This window comes from Poecile atricapillus, chromosome Z (genome assembly GCF_030490865.1).
Source record: "Poecile atricapillus isolate bPoeAtr1 chromosome Z, bPoeAtr1.hap1, whole genome shotgun sequence".
NCBI lineage: Eukaryota > Metazoa > Chordata > Aves > Passeriformes > Paridae > Poecile > Poecile atricapillus.
The window spans coordinates 135,924,556-135,938,834 of record NC_081289.1 but is presented as its reverse complement, the minus strand read 5'-3'; the positions used below and the strand labels follow the sequence as shown (position 1 = coordinate 135,938,834).

At 42.8% G+C, this 14,279-nt stretch overlaps 1 protein-coding gene across 1 annotated transcript in view; it reads right to left on the bottom strand.

Annotated features, from left to right (window-relative positions):
- Positions 1 to 14,279, bottom strand: part of PDZD2 (PDZ domain containing 2) — a 201,890-nt gene that overhangs the window by 164,979 nt on the left and 22,632 nt on the right. The window lies entirely within an intron of this gene.

Below are 14,279 nucleotides of genomic sequence, written 5' to 3'. Positions count from 1 at the left end.
GCCTAACATTTCTCTCTGCTCCCCATCAGGATGTACCCAACACTTCCAGTATTAAGCTTCTCTTTACACCTAAGCTACCAACACTGTTTAAGACTGTGTATAATAGTAGCTGGAAAGAGAGTGGAGCACCCACATTTAGCTCCAATAAACTGCTTATCTACAGTTTTTTCCTCTTCCTAACTATTTGCTAAAGATGTATGTTATACACTCCATATATCAGAAAGCAAACCGTGGCATGCAGGCCTCTGTTGTTACCTATAAACTTTGCCATCCCATTTACAGGCTGGAGGAGTTTATTTGAATTTTACATCAAACATCAAGCAGCAAGGGTAAAACAAACAGCACAAAGCAGCTAGTCAGCCAAGTTTCAGTGCCTCTGATGGGACCCAAGCAGACATCTCAGTGATGTGCCTTGGCTCTCAAACCAGACTACTGGGAGCATAACAGAACTGATAAAACAGTGAGAAATTATGCATAACAATGGCTGAAGGATGCAGTTGCAGATGCAGCTGCTAACACATCTTTAAACTGTTGTCTTGTTGGAAAACAAGGGCTTAGAAAAAGTAAAAATTACTGCAAGTACCAGGAAGATTGTGCTGCCCACACTTTTTTGTCTCTTTCTTGGGTATATTTTATTTCTCTTTTGAGTTGTTCTTATAGCATCATTGTTCTTCTTTGCATACCCTAAGGGTCAATCTGAGGTTATGCTCCACCTTTCTGGAAGAGCTATCAGAATACTGGTTGGAAACTTGCCCTGTTTTTGACCTGTTCTGAACTGAGTGTTTACATATGCAACTACTTCTCCCTAGTTTCCAGACCTTCATTCAGGAATCTGCTTAGAAACTTCCCCTCTTAATGATACATTTCAAAGAGCATTTATGTCCCCAATGATGCCTGTACTAGATTTGGATGTCTGAAATCCTGTCTTTTCCTCCCAAGTCAGGAAAGCTTTTTGGCTGTTTTCAGTAGCATCCTGAGTATCTTTCCCAGTGCAAAGGAGGGGACAAGACCTGTGCAGCCTGGGGAGCACATGAGTGTGCCACAGGGCTGGGCTGCACCTGAAATGCCAACAGGATGCAGGTCATGCCAGCAAAAATTCTTGCAGCAGACAGAGTCTGCTCAGGGAAATTACAAACACTCTCACCCCCAAAGAGTCTGGAGTACAAAAGGTATTCCTCTATCAGACAAGAACAGGAGACTCTGTAGGGAGGTTAGTGAGACAGACACAGACTTAATTTGAGAAGTTAAGCCATTTTATTCATGGAACTGCTCTGCAGCACTTGCAGTATTGACATGAGCAGACTGTAATTGCCAGGATTGTTTTCTGCTGAGTTCTCACTTTCCAAAAAGTCATTACCCAATCAGTATGGAAAGTCATTAGCTAATCCCCTTAGGATCAGACTGTTAACAGAATTTGGTGGGCTGCCTGGACACCAGCCGAAAATTTATCAACACACAAACGAAGAAAACATCTTAAGGATTACTCAGCTGCACTGGGCAGAGCCCCTGCTCAAAGGCTGGGTGCTTTTCTGTGCCAGCTTCAATCCAAACAATTTCCCAACTCAGTTCTGGGAGAAATTCTGACCTGTCCTAAATTGTGCCAGTCTATAATCCCCACAGTCACTGCTTCGCTTCTAACAGCATGTTCCCTGTGCCAACAAGAAAAGCTGCAGAGGGGCTCTGCACTGGTGGAGAAGGTGACCATCAGTGGGCAACCCACTCTGTTGTAAGATAAACCAGGTGTGTGCAAAACCCAGATTAACCAATGCAAAACCACAGGCTAAAGAAGAAAAACAACCTAAGGATTAAAGATTAGAGTGTAGGGAATTGGCTGAGGCACAGGGAAGATATAGCAGGCAAGGGATATCAAGGATACCTGGATTTAGCAAAATCAGGGAAACGGGAAAGAGAAAATTGCAATTTGAGATGAGGATTTTCAAGGATTACTTCTTAAGAAAACAAATTCCAGGCAGAGTCCTGTGGTTTGGTGGGACACTATTGCTGGCCAGGGTGAAGGCAGCTGGATGACAGCTTGACTTAACGACATTTCTAGAAGTAATGATTTAGTAAATGCACATCTTATCTCTAAATGTATGGCAAGTCTGCTTTTTTTACTAGTTATTTCTCCATTAAAAACGTGTCTTCTGATGAGAGACAGCCATTCATGCTGAGCAAAAACTGGTGGTTACCATGGGAGAGAAAATAAAATGCAATTCCCAGTAGGTCTTCAAGTTCCAAGTACTTCCCTAAATGAGCTGCATGCATGCAAAACATCCCCTATGGGATCCTGACATAGGGAAAGGTGCACTGCTGCACAGGCAGGAATGTGATGGTGGTTTGATGATCATCTGCACCTGGTAGTATCCATAATATGGTGGTGATGGAAACAGGTAGAGATAGAAGACAAAAAACCAAAACACTTTCATTTATAAAGTAGAATTTCACATTTCTAAAGAGATGGCAATGCAAAGCTAAGTAGAAGCACCAAGTGCCCGTGGTAAATACTGCGGGTTTTCTGGTTTTACTCTCCAGAACTCAGCCCCTACAGAACAGAACAGATAACAGAAGCTTTTAGCCAGCACCCCAGCTGTTATGAAGCTTTCTCCCAGCATCTGTGGGCAGCAGAAATCCTAGCATACAAAGCACTTTGTCTTGGATGCAAATATCTTATTCTCTGCATGTAAGTCATTATACCAACTGTGTTGCTCTCACAGGCACTTATGTCAAGCCCAGGCAGTGCCTATCAACCTTCTTCAACAACATACTTATTGTCTGCAAAAAAGCACTTAAAATGTTTTGTAGAAAAGTGGTTAAAAAAGGAAAAAGAAAATCCCCTGCCTTCTGCAGATGCACATCCTTAGGTTAGGCTTTGCTTTATACCCAAAACACTAAAACCTGTCTTAGCTGGAGGAGTCGATCCAGCCTGTGATGGCCAGACCCAGAGCCTTTGCTCTTCCTCGCATGGCTGCTCAGTGTTGACACAGGCACCCACGAGGGACTGGCACATCCTTCCACACCAGTGCCCAGCTCTCTCCACAGGGAGCAGCAGCAGCAGCCCAGGCAGGCAGATGCTCACACCGCATTTTTCACAACAGCCCAAACTTCGGAGCTGTAGCATGGGAAACTGACCAAGAGGCCAGGCCATGGAGCTGGCTGCAGCCTGGCATCACACTGGCAATTAACTTGGGCTGTCTGTAATCTGAGGAGCGGACACACCACGCCACATCACATGGCACAAAAAATCCCTCCAAGTGATACCGACTGTGCTTTTTATAAACTAAGTACCAGTTTCCAGTGCAATGCTTCTCCCAAGAAACTAAAGTGGAGTGCAAAATAATGCTTGGAACAGGCTGATTTTGTACATATTGAGAATCAGGACAGCTACATCACAATATTTTGCTGAAATGAAATATTAATTGCAGGTCTGTGGCACTACCTCCTTTCTTTGTGGGGAAATATTAGTGATATAATCTGTCTCCGTGGTATGGAAACTGTTGTGATCTGTTGAATAAATTTGGAAATATAATTTACTTAGTGTTTTCTTCCCCCCGTTTTTTCATTGATTCAGGAAAAACCCTCCCACACAGTCAAATCTTCAGCTGAAACAAAGTAGTCAGAAGTCATTCAAATCCACAAAGCAACTCCAGATCTGGTTGCCCCCACATTTACAAAATTGCCCTGTGGTGTTCTGGAAGATGCACAATTTTTGCAGCAGGACTTTGAGGTAAGAAGGAAGAAAAAATGCCCACAATTCCCTAAATCTTTCCATCCTATATTTTAAAGGGAAGAAAGAAGCATTTAAATTGCTGCTGTATAAAAAGGAACTTCAATAATATTTTATGTAAAAAAGAAGTTGGTTTGTTGGTTTGTTTTTTTTTGCTTACAGATATGTACTCATATCTGGTAAAGTCATCTTTATAAAGAGGTTCAAAAAGAAACTTCTTAGAAATAAAGATAGCCATGAGAGATTATAACCAGCATTTTTCCATGAATCATCTCCGTTGCATATAGTTAGAAAGATTCCCAGACAAGCTAGTAGGTGACCAGGAGAAATATTCCAGATTTTGGATATTTTACTGCAGGGATGGGTGTCCCTCTGTGGAAAGGCTCAAAGAAAAGAATGTTTGTGTGCTCAGAAAGAGAGGTCTGAACACAGAGTAAGTCTTCAAAACTGCATAAGGCTGCAAAAAGAACAGCAAACAATTGTACTATATGTCCATTGAGAGTAAACCAAAAATTAATCCACTTAATTGCCAAGAAGGAATATCTAGGCTACACATTAGAAAAAAACTGCAAGGACAGGGCAGTTGAACAAGCTAGTAGGAGATGATTTTGCCTTAGATTTTTCAAAGAATAGGCTAAATAAGCTAGGACCTATCCATCAGGGATGGCCTACGCATATTGTTCTGCTCTAGGATGGCCAGCTAGATTCCACAGCTCCCAATATCCCTCTGGACCTACATTTTGTTGAGTTTGTGGTCCACACATCTCCTCAGAACAAAAACAGACACCCATCAGAAGACAGACACAAATCCCTACAATGGCTGAGAGAACTCACACGCAGTGCTGTGCTCTCTCTAAAAACACAGACATATTTTTTTCCTACACTGACCCCAAAGCACAGTGCAGGAAAACAGATATACACGGAGTTGCAGTCAATACCCATCTACCCAGGCAGCTAGGCATGGGTAAAACAAACATCAGTGGAAGAAACATTTCAGCTCTGATTACAAGAGCAAAGCAGACATTTTCAATCACCAAGAAAAACAGGGATCGTGCCATTCAGCCAGAGACAACCATTCCCAAAGTACCATCAGAGACAAGAAAATCCATGAGTGAAACAGAACAGCCAGTTCCACCAGTGACGACGAGTGCCATTACCTTGGTTACAGACTCACAGGAAATTCAAATAATTTGCAGTAGCAGTGCACTGGAGATGATGAGTCAGAGATGTGCCTGGTAACGGAGCTTGAAATCAAGATAGAAGATCCCCGGCTTCCTACTGAGCTCCAGATGAACAAGAGCACCAATTCAGTGTCCACAGGCAGCACAAATGTTTGGGATCCCTCTAAGTTTCTGCAGTTTGTACAGGAGCAGATCTCACCAGAAGGGTGAGTATTTTCAAAGATATTCCCCTGGGGCAGAGGAAAACATCTGGCAACCCCCTACAAAGTGTTCCCTGCCACCCACACATGGGCTGGACACCACATTGTCAAAAACCTCAATCTGTTTTTAACAACTAAGGAAAAACATTTCCGGCAAACGAAACTTAACTTAAATGTTCCTTTGCCAAGTGATGCCGCCTCCTTTCTGGTTACATTAATGGGGGGTGGAAACTCACAAGTTTGAAAAACGAATTAGTAAATCAGTGGCCACTGCCCCACACCAACTCACAAAAAAACAAAACAAACAAAAAAAAAAAAAAACAAAAACCAAAAAAAAACCAAAAAAAAACCACACACAAAAAACAAACTCTCAGATGAATCTAAGTTCTACCTTATCCTGGTTTCTAGTTAAATCTAAAACTTACAAGCCTCCCATGTGAAAATGCCAACAGGGAAGCAGGATAGTGGCTGCCTCCCACCCCAGCTATACACACAGGCACAAGGAGGCAGCAGCAGAGGATGTTCAGCCAAACCCCAGAGAAACCAGCTGTGAGACTGAGCAGCTCTTCCCCAAAGAACCACAGAGCAGAAGCCAACAACCCCAGTCACAGACAGATTTCAATTTGCAGGGCTGAGCTCAGCAAACCAGAGTTTCAAACAGAGACTTACTCTTTTCTTGCATCTAATTCACAAGGAGAAAAGAAAAGATGAAGTGCCTCTGAGGAGGTGATGGTTCTGGTGTGCTGGCCAACTGATGAGGTTTGTCAGGGCTCAGCAGTATTTGCTCTCTGCAGTCTTTTATTCCATCCCCATCCTGTAATGTCTAAATGCTGCATCTAATCCCATATACCCAAACACACATGATTATATATTCCCAGGGTATAGATGGGGTTGTTTGCTGCTTGCTGCAGATCCTCTGTGTGCCTCCCCCAGGCAGCATATTTCTGGAGTTTGAGGATGTGGAGCTGAACCATTCCACCCATCAAGTCCTACCCATAACACCAACACCATCTCTGGCCTCAGTGCCTCTCCATTAGGCCTCTTTTTTCAGCCGTGCAATTGGCACACACTCCCCACTAATACTTAAAAAAAATTATTATGCAAAACTAAATCAAATATCACATCCAATATGTCTGATATTTGCCAAAACAAAGATGCAGGATTCTAGCATTCAAAATCATCCAGGCATCATAATCCCAGTCCAGGGTTTCCAGGATCTACCCTGGTCATGAGAGATCAGACTGGTTTGGGGAGTTACTTGACATCCTGCCTTCCTGTCCTACTTTTTCCAGCTATCTGAAAAGGGTTTAATTAAGCCTTTCTAAAGGACATAAAAAGTACATACTTACATAAGAAGCTTACAAATGAACAATCAAATTACTGGAGTTTTGGGCTTTATACTTAGATGACAATTGATGATACATGGACAAGCATGAACAGGAAGGGCAGTGCACAGGCCTGCTGTTCATACAGAGGCATGGCAATACCAGGCACATGGTACCCCTGAGAGTTAACCACCCCACCAAAACCCAGGATGAAACCATACTGTAACATCAACAACAGACAATACTGTCATTCCCTCTAAATTAATGATTTCATGTACCTCAGACAGGGATCTCTGCATATCTGAATCCACAGATACAACCTGATATTGCATACCTTCATTGCATTAATTCCCTTTTATTGAAAGGATCTGATGTTATTAGCTTTCACATTCATTCAATTTCATAGGCTTTTTTCCTGACAAATATTTCTAAGACAAAATAATTAAAAAATCACTGCAATTAAGCCCTTTGTGATGGCTTCCATTTAAAAAAATAATAGTCAAAGCCATGAAAGAGATGCAGACATTAATTAATAAATGTATTCACAAAGCAAGCTTTAAAACTCTGACAAGACTTTGTCAGAAATACTCAATAGCCGTAAGTTTCTGTTGAAAGCCCCACTAAGTCAGATGGTAAACCAATTCCAGCTTTCCTCTCCAACTCAAAAATCTTAGGTACTTCCAGAAATTACAGAATTTGAAGAGAGAGAAGGGCAGGCTGAGGCCACAAAGCAGAGGAGTCTCACACCAGATTTCCTTGGAGCTGTTACGGTGTCTATCATCATTTAGCTTAAAAAGCCTACACAATATAGGCCAGCTCAACAATAATCATCGTCATCATCAGTCCTTTTGCAGGAAAGGCGCTTGTCAAAGCAAAAGTAAATGGACAATAATTTGCTCATGGCTAGAAACAAGCCTTTTAAAGTCTAACAAGGGTCGACCCAGGACCACTCTGTAAGGTTTTCCTGAGGTTTTCCTGTCTGTTGTTTTTTTTTTGTTCAGCTTGATCAGCTGGTGGTGGCTCTTCCTGGTGAGTATTTTGTTTAGATAAATTGAACACCACACTTCAGGACACATTTCAGCCATCGAGGCCCCACACAGGGGCTGTATGATGGAGCAGAGGCTGGAGCAGAGCCTGGCTGCCTCCAGCAGCCCCACCCCTGAGCATGCAGAAGCCAGGCAAGTTCTCCCAGTGACCCAAAGCCCCACAGTGATACCCTTCCAATGCTGGCAAATACTGACGAGGCACACAGAGACTTCAAAGAGGGAAGGGAGTATTTCATGGGAGATATTTTTAAGTTAGACAGAAAACAAGTTTCTCTTTTACTTACATTACACACAAATATTCAGTTCCCCTCCATCTCACTTTCCCTTTCTGTGTTTGCCACATTTCTGTAGACACTGTCTCTGGTTAAAAACAACATACTTAATTGTCCTGTTGCATGCTCACCTCTTAAAGCCAACAGCTCTTTGTATCAAGGCAGAAAATACAGTTCTATAACCAGAGTTAAATAAATTACTTAAGAAGTCATCCAGCTGAAATAGGTTTTCCATGATTACGATAAATTATAGATGTGATTTGTTGGCATATTAGTTACAGATGCATGTGTACCAGTCTGCTGGCCAAAACATTCCAAGATCAAAGGAGAAGCTGAAAGTGGACAAGATTATTTATTATCTTGATGAATACCACACTCAAGAAGTCATCATCACAGCCGTGGGCTGTACAAGTACAGAACAAACAGATACTCTCCTCAAAAACTGAGTGCTGAAGCAGAGATCATGAAACAGATCCAGGGACAAGTCAAGGATGAATTAATGCATCAACACCTCACTTTTTAATTTCACCGTATTAAAAAAGTACACTTAAATCTATTTCACTTCATCAGGCTGCCTCTGTCATCATGTAACCATTATGTAAGGCAGCATAATTAAAAATAAACTTTTCACTCCCCAGCAGCAGTTATGCAATAACTTTTAATTAACTAAGATCCTTCATGTTCAAGAGAACATTTAAGGAGTTTAAGTTATAACTCAATGCCCTTTTTCATAGATTCACATTCAGATCCTCTAACAGAAATTATCTGCATTTTTCTTCTCATCTCTCCAGTACAAAGATGATTTGTCAGGTTTTATTTGGTTTTATCTGCTTGCAAGATGCTGTCTCGGGGTCCTAAAAATGCAGGGACATATTTTGTGCAATCTGTCAGCAACTGTCTTCAGATGCAAGGCTACAGGGAGTTGATGAGCTCTTATCAGAATGAGTCACAGAAATGGATTATCCACTCTTAATCCTCCCTACACTGGCAAATTTCTTTATTTGTTTTGTACAATAAAAATAAAAGTTAAAATTGGCCTGATTAAATCATATAAGAATAGTTTTCTCTTGAAATGCTCTGGCATCAGAGAACATCACTCTGCCATTTTAGAGAGCCACAGAGCATCCATTCCATTCTTCTCCAAAAGCAAGCACCCCCTTGCTTCCAGGACCCATTCATTCCTCTAAGTTTTTGTCATATCCTGTTCCCCCACATGATGCTCTGTAGTTTTGAGGGCTCTTTACAGCTTTTTTGAAAAGTCATCTTCTCCCCACAAACCTAACAAACAAGAAATCATTTAACCTCTTTTCTTCACAAAACCACCATAAAAGTATTTTTCACCATAAAAGTCTTACTAATCTGCATTCGCTTGAAATGCAAATGTTTTTCACAAAATTGTTCTGCTAATTTTCATGAAAGCCAGCACCTTATAGGATCACAACCCCCTCACTGAAACTCTCTTTCAGTTAAATCTCAAAAGAACAAAACCTCAGCTTGGGTAACCTCCCTTCCATTTTGAATGGGGATTTAGGAAGAGAAGTGTGAGTTTTGCTGCTGTTTGCTAAACCCAACAGAGAGAAAAAGGAATCCAAACTGCCTGAGAGCTCATCCCTGAAAATAATGTGATTTTCCTATAGGATTTAAAAAAATGCATCTCTTCATAGATTTGAGCTTAAAGAGGAAAAAAGTAGGGAAAAAAAGATGTCTTCATACTTCTAACATATGGTCCATGGCCAACTTTTAGTGCAAAGCTGCCCCATCAGGCAGCGAGCTGATAGACAGAATGGAAACCAGGGCTGCTTCCTTATGGTGATTTCCTTGCTTATTGGATTTGGATTTTTAGCTTCACTCTGAAATGCTGCCACGCTACACTGAGTACCATAGTAGCTGGCATCACTTTAAAGGCCCCAGCAGATCTCAGTCAGCAAACCAGATTAGTTACACCACGCAGGAAGGAGGGCTTGTGTGTTTTGGGGAGCGACAGGGAAGCAGGAAGACATCCCGTTGTGGTGGTGAAAGGGGCAGTGGTGGAGGGAGAGGGAGGGGAGGGAAACAAGCCTGCTCTGAAATTTGACTTTCATCTCAGACAGCGTGCTCCACTTAACTGCACAAGGCCATTATGCACGGATACGACTCGAATGTCCTGGGAGACCCTGACAGACCGCACTGCACGTGAACAGTCTCGCTGCCAGAGCAGAAGTTGGTGTCTTGTCATGCCACATCAAATCCAGGTTAGTGAGCGCTGTCAAGGCTGTGGAGCACCACAATCAGTGTCTGCATCAGTGCGGGCAGCGTCCTCCGGGTGACACGCGAAGGCAGCAGTGGGCGAGCACCTGAGCGAGCTCAGAGGGCAGCAGCACAGCTGAGTAACACCCCTCTGCTCCAGAAAACATCCTGCCACTCTAAGTTTCATCTCCCACCCACCTGAAGGAGGCTTCACCCACTTCCATGTGTGCCTGTGCCATACCTAACTTGCCAGCTGCTTTGAAGGGGATTCAGAGCCAAGTGCTTCCTGTAAATTACTCATTTCTCTGCAAAACCTGCTTAATGGAATTAAATGAAGGATCTGTTTGGCCCATGGAGTATGTGAAGTGCAGAATTAGATTTTATCCCAGCCCATTACAGGAAGTTTCAAAATGGAGACAAATTTTCAGTCACAGGTTGATAAAAGTTATTACAAAAACTACAATGCAAAGGTGTGAAAGTCTTTTTTCCTTCTACAAATCATTTTAAAATACATGGTTTATTTAAATCATGTGCATCATTAAAGAATTATAAATGACAGCTACAGAGGAACTGGATAAGGAGACAACTTTATTTTAAAGTTTTCTTGTCCAATTTTTTTGGATAGAAAAATCATTAAAGCAGAATCATAAAGATTACTCTGCAAGGAGAAAAGAAAAACGTTCCTCACCTCAGACACCAAACAAAGTTAAACATATTTGACAATCTTCTGTTCATTAAAATATACATTTGGCTAAACCCTTAGGCTTAAGAATTTCCAAAATTTAGCCTGATGTATCCTGGGCTGCATCCAGAGCCCCGTGGGCAGCAGGGGAGGGAGGGGATTCTGCCCCTCTGCTCTGCTCTGCTGAGACCCAGCTGGAGCATCCAGAGCTGGGGTCCCTGCACAGGAGGGACAGGGACCTGCTGGAGCCAGCACAGGGGAGGCCACCAAGATGATCAAAGGGATGGAGCACCTCTGCTGTGAGAAAAGGCTGATTCAATGAGAGAATTGGGGTTTATCAGCCTGGAAAGGAGAAGGTTTGGCCTAATTGTGGCTTCAAGCACCTGAAAGGAGACAACAAGAAAGATGGAGGTGGACTATTTACAACAGCCTGGAATGACAGGAGAAGTGGAAATGGGTTCAAATTGAAAGAGAAGATTTAGTCCAAATTAGGTTTTAGGAAAAAAAAAACAAAACAGAGAGTGGCACAGGCTGCCCACAGAAGCTGTGGGTGCCTCATCCCTGGAAGTGTCCAAGACCAGGCTGGAAGGGGCCTTGAGCAACCTGCTCTGGGGCAAGGTGTCCCTGCCTATGGCAGAGGGGTTGGAATAAGATGAGTTTTAAGGTTCCTTCCAACACAAGCCAATATATGGTCCTATGATCGCTAACCTAAAGTTAAGGTACCATCATTTTCACTGTCACTTTTTAAAAAAATATTTCAGCACTTTTTCCACTAACAAAAGAAGAGGAAGTTATTTCATTATTCTGGACCTACCCCTTGGAAACACTGCTTCCTCAACATTCAGATTTTGCTTGGGGCACAACTCCCTTCCCAGTCAAAGGATTGTACCCTGCATAGGAGGAGATATATTAAAGGAATAAAGGAATAGCAAAACAATTGCATGAAATATTATGTGTATCTGGGAATTACACCACCTTATCAATATGAAAAAAGCATGTAAAAGGATGTCAGGTCATGTTCTGGTCACAAACCATTTGCTCCTTTTCCTCTGTGATCCTCCTATCTTTGCCTGCATCACCTCTGACAATGCTCTTGATGCCCTCACCGACCATCACTCAAGAGCTGTGTGACAATACTTGCTGCTTGCCTGTCACCTCTGGCTTACGCCTTACCTCCCCAGGAAGAGACACATGCAGTGCACAAAGATGGTCTTCCAGAGCCACAAGATTATTTTAACATGACATGCACACAGAGTGCCATCTTGGGGCAAGCTGCTACTAAGTTTTCCAGACGTTTTGTCACTGTAGGAACTACAGACTGGATTAATTTCAGCTCAGTTCTGCTGCCTGTATTATATATCTGAATGCATGTCTGAGATGCTCAAAAGGAAAGGTGGCTTTTTGAAGGAACAGTTGAGTGGATTTTTCTAGACATCTTTTCTAGGCTACCTGAACTGCCCAAAGCACTGCTAGTTTTTATGCCCTGAATGCAGGAGCAAAAGCTCTGGCAGCATTTATTTTTGGTTAGATGACCACACATATATACACACATCTGTATACTGATTAAATTAATAAAACCACAGAAAACACAGCCTGCAAGAAATCAAGCCTCTGCTTTTAAGAAGTCAGCTATTGCACAGGGGGGAAACAAAACATAAACAGCTGATTCTTGGAGAAATTACTAAAAATTAAAGCACTAATACACTGGCAGAAGAGCTTTGCTGCTCCTACTATTCTCCTCTGCGGTGAAGGCACTGTAAAGCACCTGGTCTCAGGGCTTGGCTCTGCTCAAGTCCATCCAGGATCAGTCCAAAAGCAATGCCACATCTTAGCTCTGATGTTCAGCCTTAGCCCCACAGAGCTCTCAAACCTGCGTCCAACAAACAGGTTTTTGTTTGTTGGCCCCACTGATAATCCCTCAGGTGGAGCGATATGGTGGTACAAAGGGGTTTCCAAGACCTGTGCCTAGACCACAGGACAGCCACATTCCAAAAATGACCATACAACACCATTACCACATGGGGTTGTTAGACAGCAGAGAATAAATGCTCTGAGGAGATGAAGAACTGCATCGTAGTAACACTTCTATCTTTCTTACAACAATTTAATACCAACAGGAAAAAATACCAGCCCTTTCTATAAATATACTTAAAGTATTACTACCATGTGTGTAGAGAAGGGTTTTTGCACTTTCTTTCATTGCAGAGCTTAAATCCTGGCATGATCTCAAGTGAAAATGAAGCCAGGGGTCTGCTGCAGAGCCTGTGTGTGTACCACAAACCACCAGGCGCCCCGGCACAGCCCAACCCTGCCAGCAGCTCTGCTCCTGAGGGCCAGGACCAAAATAACCCCGTGGGAAAACTTCCAGAGCCATTACCTCCCCACTTTAACAAATACAACTCACACTAATTTTCAGAAGTTCCCTGTTATATTCACAGAATAACAAATATGCATGAGGAAACCAGCCATGGCATTTAGAAGAACGAGGTCTTGTGTTTAAAATTAGCTCCCATGAAGATGTATGAGGAGACACGGGACAGGCAAAAAGAGAGGTTACAAAAATAAGAATATATCATCTGTAGAACAGATACAAAAGCACTTTTTGCTTTAATACACAGGGATAGCATCTTCTACACAGCAGAACCTACACACAACTGTCCATAGTTGACCTATGGACAACTTGTTCCTGAACAGCAAAGCACTCATATGGGAAATGCCTTAGGTTGGAACAAGCTGGTTTCTACCTGCCAACCATCAGGCAGACCCAGAAGTCCATCTTTCTGTGCCCTTTCCTACGGGGTTTGAGTGGTTGGACCTAAAGGAGCATTTAGGAGGAAAGATGGGCTATGAACAGTCTCTGACCACAAACCGAGCAACAGTGTGCAGAAAGCCAAGACCATGAGTGTTATCAGAAGGGCAGCTACACGGAGTCCCCATCTGGTGACCTCCTGCCCACATGACAGGACCTACCAGCCATGAAAAAGTCGTAAGTATGGCAAAGCAAACACAGGGTGGTGTCTCCTGCACTGAAGGGTCAGTCAAAGGCTGGCACAGCACCAGACCAGATTTATAATGAAGACCCTCTGATATCCCAAAGCATGTCTACATGGGTAGATTCACCCAGGTTAAAGTAAATTTGGACGCAGGCCAAAATTACTCTTCTTGGTTAATGGGACATGGGACGAAATAAAATCAATTTGTAATGAAAGTTCCAAAAGTTAAACTGTCAGGGAATTCATTGCAAACAGCATCTCATAAGGACAGGTTCTCAGTTTCCCCCTGCACCACCTGAGATCCTTCAGCCAGGCAGGAAACTACCACATACCAAAAAAAAACCATGAAAACAAATGGTCTCATGCTTTTTCTGTAGGCTTTTGCAGTAAAATGTGGGGCCAGTGCCAAGCAGAGAGAATGGATACTGGTGGCCATGTGGTAAATCACTCCCCAGCCTAGACGCCAGCTTTTTGGAGAGAAGTTTCTGCAGCCTGCAATGAGAAAGTCAGGCCCCAGGCTTGCATCACCCCACCCCTGAGTCATCCCACCACGCAGATCCTTTCCCCTACCATCACTCCTCAGCCTGGCTCACGTAATTATTACTGCAGAGCTGCAATCATCCCTGTGCA